At 38.7% G+C, this 6,507-nt stretch overlaps 1 long non-coding RNA gene across 2 annotated transcripts in view; it reads left to right on the top strand.

The window, feature by feature from the left end:
- Positions 1 to 1,233: 1,233 nt before the first annotated feature.
- LOC118676844 overlaps positions 1,234 to 6,507 on the top strand; it is a 62,687-nt gene continuing 57,413 nt past the window's right edge. For both annotated transcript variants that reach the window (XR_004974230.1, XR_004974229.1), the window contains exons 1-2: positions 1,234 to 1,388; positions 4,296 to 4,337. This is a non-coding gene — a long non-coding RNA (uncharacterized LOC118676844). The remainder of the gene's footprint in view (positions 1,389 to 4,295; positions 4,338 to 6,507) is intronic.

Here is a 6,507-nt window from a genome sequence, read left to right as displayed (position 1 = left end):
CCCTATCGCAGCATAGGGATTTAGGGACAGAAAAACTGATAAGGGTTTTTTGTTTTGTTTTGTTTTGTTTTTAAGTCAGGAAAAGAAGCCTGAATCAGTAGTCTAGCTTGCCAAGTGGATTCTGATGTATAAGAAAGATTTGTATTTTCGGGGTTGGGGTTGAGTGGGAGTGGAGGAAAGGATGTGAAGGGGGAAAAAGCAACCAAGGAAAAGCTGCAAATAGTTATGAGGGAGCCAAAAACGAGAGGCAGAGCCAAGTTCGGGAAGATTTATTCCATTCTAAAATAAGGATCTCCACTGCTTAGTTAAGCTGAGAAAATGGTTTATGTTAAAATCGCCTGTATGTGGGATAGCTCACTATAAACTTTCTGTTGAGATGACTGACCAACTCATTCAGTTATAATCATATTGGTCAAAATAGACACAGTTCTTTCTTTGAGTTATGACTATTCAGATAGATTGTTATTACAATTTGTGAGAAATGACTATGATATAAAATTGCACTTGAACAGAAGGTGAGATATCTTAAAAGGAGCCTTATTTTTCACTTTAAAAAAAAGTCTATGGTGAATAGAAAAATCTCCATAAAGAGTCATTTTTCTTTTCAAGTTCCATAGCTGTGCTGAATATGAAAGGCAGAGTTTATCTTCTTATATTCTGTCCTCACAGTTTAGATAAGAAAGGCCACAAGGCTAAATGTCTCTAGTTTATACAACTATACTAGCTCCAGTTGTGGGCTTGGAACTTGGCTGCAGAAACTCGAGTGGGCTCCACTCCAAGCAAAACTGGCTTTTTTTGTATTTTCAGATCCAGGACAATGAGTTTGCAAAGCAGACCCAATTTCCTGACTGTGACGGACAGCAAATAGATCTGAAAAGATACAGATGGAACCAAAGGCGGATGTAGTTGACCAATGGGTCTTCATTGCAGAGCGTCGCTGCATGGGGCAGAGGTGGCCACAGCAGCATATCTGATGAACTGTACGGTCAATACCACTAGAAGCAGTGGCCTGTCTCTTTGTTCACTTCTCATGAAGGCCTGGTTCACACTGAGTTTTTGTTGGTCAGCCAGCATTCCTGATTTCTGAATGCTGAGTCAAAGTCTCCTTGCTCCCAGCTCCCCTCAGGGCCACCCATATAAGTAGAAAGATGTGGTAATTTACAAAAGAGGAAGTGGTATGGAGCAGGAAAAGCACTTTGCTGCACCAGATAGCTCTTTTCTGTGGCAAATTGCTGAAACATGCCAAACTATAAGAAGCAGTGCCCAGACGCTAGCATGGGGAGAGGTTAGCAACTACTGAGAGGCAGAATACTGTAGTGATTAAAAGTCCTACAGTCATATGTCCAGGATTTGTTTTCCAGCTCCTACAGAACTACATAGGATTTGGGGTAAGTTAGCCAACTTCCTTCTGTGCCTCAGTTTTCTCATTATTAAAATGGTGATAATAACCATACCCATATCATAGGATTGTTGCCAGGATTAAGTGAGTTATTGTAAGTAAAGTACTTAGAATAGTGTCTGGCTTACAGTAGTCACTAATAAATGTTAGTTATTTGTAATTTCAGTTCTAATTCTTTTAAAATACTGGGAGCATTGTCAGTCAGCAAGATACTATTTAAAGGGTACAAGAGTGACACCTGGAATTATTTGCTCTGGAGAGTTCGCTAATGCCTTACATTTCTTATTAGAGATCATTCAAGAATTCAGAGTGAAATAAAATTACGATGGGGTTTGTCATAGGGACCAGAACCATGAACCGGAGAAAGGCCCCTCTTAGAGATAATTGGCTGTAATAAAGGATAAAGGCTGCGGCATTTTCTATAGTTCTCCTGGTTAGGAGCTAGTTTTGTCTCAGAATTTGTCTCAAAACTGAGTTTTCAGGAGCAGACTCAATGGGTTAGCCTACCTGTGGTGCTAGATCTGGCTGCAGGGACACCAAACCAGATCATTTGCCAGCCCAAATGACATCGTGGTGGCAGTATTAAACAGCTGTTGCTTGGAAGAAAGATTGGACTTTGTTTACTTTTGTAGGAAAGTGCCAAGATGAATGACTGGAAGTTTCATGAAACCAGTTTGGGCTCCATATGAGGAAAAAGTTCTCAATCACAACTGTTTTCAAATAGAAAGGGCTGTCCTATCAGGTTCCCATATGAAAAATGGTCAGGGCAGAAGCTAGCCCTTCACCAATCAGAACTGTACCTGTACGTTCATTGTAGTGGGAATAATAATCATCCAACCATATTGTTATGTGAATTAAATGAGATAGTGTGCTTATGGCAGTTAGCATAGTGCCTGGCACATTGTAAATATTCGTGGAGTGGTAATTGTTGATGCCACTACAACCACTACTGTCTCCACCACTATTGTTGCTATTGTTACTATGATTAATGGGGGCTTTAAATGTAGTTAAGAGGCTGGACTGTGTGATCGCTCCCGTTTCTATGATTGTTAGCTTATGCCTCTTTTGGTCTCTTTCACTCAGGAAGTTGAAAAGACTTAGAAATGGGAGACATCTTACATTGTAGGATGTGGTGTAGCTCTTCATGTGTTTATTATGCTAGCTCCTTTGACTATTCTATTATTTATTATTCTGTACTTTATTTAGAATGGTTTAACCTGTGTATAGTTCAGCTGTATTCTTTGTTAGTATAGTAATTATAGACTTCTGTTTATAAAGATGAAAAAGAGATGGGGATAAAGAAATGAAAAAGAGTTTCAAGTTTAAATACCAAGATCTTTTATTTCTCAGCTGGTAAACAGGTTAGATGAGAATTATTTTAGAAAAAGCGGCACCTTGTTTATTTTCTCGTGAAGGATTCATTCTGTTCTAAATTCAGACTTTGAGAGTTTTAATACTTGTTTGTAACTAACTCTTTTTCTTGAGAAAAGAAATTGAGTTCGGAATAAAACTGAGTTAGAAATAAAAAAAAAAATCACCATATTTTCCTCCAGGGCCAAAGAACAGAACTTGCAGAAGCAAGATAGGAACAGAACATCTATATGCAGGATATGTCTAAATGATGGGGAAAAAGTGAAAGCTATTATTTTTCCTATTGTAAATATATGCTCTTGGCATAAAGTATTTATATGACTAGAGGCACATTTAATTGTAATCACCCTGTGCATTTATTGACGGTGAGGTCAGGCTGCACAGGACACATTAAAATTTTCAGCTTTATCAATATCTATGAGATAATAGGGACAACAAAAAGGAGCACGGAGAATTACGTTATAAAGAATGCAGAATCATAAATGGTTTTTACTCTATAATCCCTGCTCGCTTCGCAGATGAAAAATGGAAGCCCTGTTGGAGTTTGGCTTCATTTTTATTTGTTCCTCTACGTGTGCAGTTTACTTAGACTCCCTTCTCCTTCAAGGGTTTTCCCCCCTTGCCTGTCGGCCTGCAGAGGCAATCAAGGCTGAACAATAGGTGCCTTCTTATTTCAAGTGGGCAATTTGCATTTCTGAGGAGCTCCTGACTGGATTGAACACATTTCGCCTCCACTTCTGCAGCTCAGGGGGACTGTTCTTTCTAGACATTTGCCTCATCTTTAGCAGGGTGTTGCTCAGCATTCACACTCCTGAGAAACATAAGGCACCTGCATTTGCACAAAGTCATTGTTTTTATTTCCTCTTAGATGCGGCTATTCATAAATTAAGAACTGTGGAGACTGAGAGTATAGATGTTTTCAGCTTGTCTGCTTGGTTGGGAAGAGAAGGAAAGAAACTGGAAAAGATGCAGGAATGAAGGATCAAAATATATTTTCTTTTTCAAGGAGGGGAGACATTAATACGCTTATATAGTGAGGGAACAGAGACAGTAGAGAAGGAATAGGAGATGCAGGTCAAGGAAGAGATGCAAGTTACTGTCCTGCTTACAGTTCTCCAGTCTCTTGGGACTGACAAAGTCCTTTGAGTTCTGACTGTTCTTCACCTCTCTAGCCTTATCTTTAACATCCTCCACATCACTTGAACTCAGCAGTGCAACTGAACTAAGGACATTTCATTGAGCATCATTGTATATACTGCCCAAATGCATTTCCTCCTCCTCCTCTTCCTTCTCTCCTCTTGTCTTTTGTCTTCTTTCTTTCTTTTTTTTTTTGCAAGGCCACATTTAACTCATCCTGAAAGCCTTGTTTGGATGATGTCTTTCTCTCAGAAATATTTTCTGACATCCCTCGTCTTAGCCGAAATTAGTCACTTCAACTTGAACTCCTTTAACATTATTTGTAGACTTTTATATTATTAATCACCTTATATTAAAATTTCCTATTTATTTGTCTTTCCCCCTATAGGTGGCCATTAATTCCTTGAGGCCAGTGAGTATTATTTGATAGGTAAGTGCTCATTAAGTGTTTATGAAACAAGGCAAAGAGTGCCACACCTGGGTATTATTGTACTTAAATGAATTTTTGCTTTCCTTTCAAGGCTGTTGTTTGAACATCTCTTTGTTCTCCAGTTCTCCCCTAAAATAACTGCAGCCTTCTTGGTTACTGGGGAGAGCTGCTGGGGTACAGAGAGTGAGTACTCATATTGCCACTTGTTCTAAGGCTAAGGCAGGCACCATCAATTAATTGCTGCGCTTTGTCACAAAACCTGGACACTACCTCTACGTGGTAGCTGCTGTTAACGGATCAGAATGGCACTTGTGGCAAAAGCTACTTGCTCTTCTTTTACTTCTCACAGGGTCTTATTTTTCTTAAATCTTTCCTGCATGCAACAGGAAACCTCCCTTCTTCTCTAAAACTGTGTTCTCTGGGTTTTTTAGGAATTCACCTGGCCATCTTCATGGGTGTATGATCTTCAAGCAATGAAACTCAGATGGATTTTCATTTTATTTAGCAATTTATGATTCTATTTATTTAGTAATTTAGTATAATTCTTTTACTCCTTATATGTAAAGGGATAGTATTAGGCCCACTATTCAGAGGAGAGGGCTGGGAATCCTTACCCTTTTTAGAACAATTATAGCAGGGGAGATGTTAAAGGGGATGAAGGTGATATTGTACCTCCATAGAAAGATTACATTGTACTTACATTGGAAAAAATGTAAAGGAGTGAGGAATTCATTAATGACCAGTACCTTTTTCTTGATCTCTTGTTCTCCATTCCTCACTCCACACTTATAATTCAGTTTAATGAAAATGTATTGAGTACTTGTGCCAAGGACTTACTGCACTAGGAGCAGGAGATACAAAAATGCACGAGACAAACAGCCCTCAAGGAGTTTGCAGCCTTATCAGAGAAGGTGTTAAGCACTAATGCAGAGGGATGCACAGGATGATAGTGGAAAACACGCTAATATAACTTAGCCTGATTTGCCCCATATGCCCAGATGTGTTTCTAGAATTCATGACATTTCATTTTAATGATCAAAGTTGCTTAGAATTTTTGTTCTTAATCTTGATTCGCGTTTGTATATGGGACAATGCCCTTAAATCATGGAAATTGTATGTGGGTAATACTCGTTATGGACTAAATTAAAAAAAATATTATAAAGAGGATGTATACTTATTTTCTGGGTCAAAGTCAGAAGTTAGAATTCAGTAAGACTTAAGACTCTATCAATTTAGAAAATATTACTAATTCTTTTAAAAGACCATCAGGTTTTGTTGAGTCTATAGAATTGCTTTGTTATAAGAGGCAAAAGACAAACTTTATTTAGAAAATTAAACACACAAAAAAGATATCTCCCCACCCTGTTTACTCTTGACTCAAATTGTAGCACAAGCATTAAAGAAAGCCTTGCTAAACTTACTGCGTTCTCTAGTGAACATTAAAATTAGCACCCATGTGACCATTATAAAAATGAGAAACAGAAGAATGTTCACAATAAACCTTAGGAAGATTCTGATGGAGATAAGGCCAAATGTTTCGTTTTTGTTATTTAATGTAATGCTGTTACAACTTACTTGCAACATTATTCTACTCACGGAGGGCCCCCTAATTATTTCATCATGCAGCAGGAAATCCTGGTAGGTCATATATAAACAGCCTGAGGCAGGAACCTCTTCATCTGATAGAGTAGGACATCTGACATCTGTGCAGCCCGCTGCTCGCCCGCCACAATTAACCAGGAAGCTCAGACATTAACTAATGCAAAGGCAACTGGAAGTTTAGGATACAGTCAGGTAGCAAAGGTCTTTCCTAATCCAATAAATTCCTAAAAAGATAAAAACAAGACAGCAAATAGGTGACAATTTTCTGAGGAATTGAACCTTTGTGGTCTTTTTTCCTGTTTTCCAAGAAGCAGCAAGCCATCTTTCTTATCTCCCCTCCCTTTCTACTTCTCATGCATGCATAATTTCCCTTGACTTTGAATGGGACTTAAGTGCACTTAGAGGCTGCTGGATTTAGCTCTTGGTATTGTTTATGCTTACTGCTTGAGTGGGGGTGGGAGTCCGTTTCTGGGCTTCACAAAGTAAATGAGGTCTAGCATGGCACTACAGAACATGTTCAGGGATCCAGCCAGCACCTGCTTGATAGGCTAATTGTTTGTACCAGGCA

Source organism: Myotis myotis, unplaced genomic scaffold (assembly GCF_014108235.1).
Source record: "Myotis myotis isolate mMyoMyo1 unplaced genomic scaffold, mMyoMyo1.p scaffold_m19_p_2, whole genome shotgun sequence".
Lineage (NCBI taxonomy): Eukaryota > Metazoa > Chordata > Mammalia > Chiroptera > Vespertilionidae > Myotis > Myotis myotis.
This window is presented reverse-complemented; position numbering and strand designations above follow the sequence as displayed.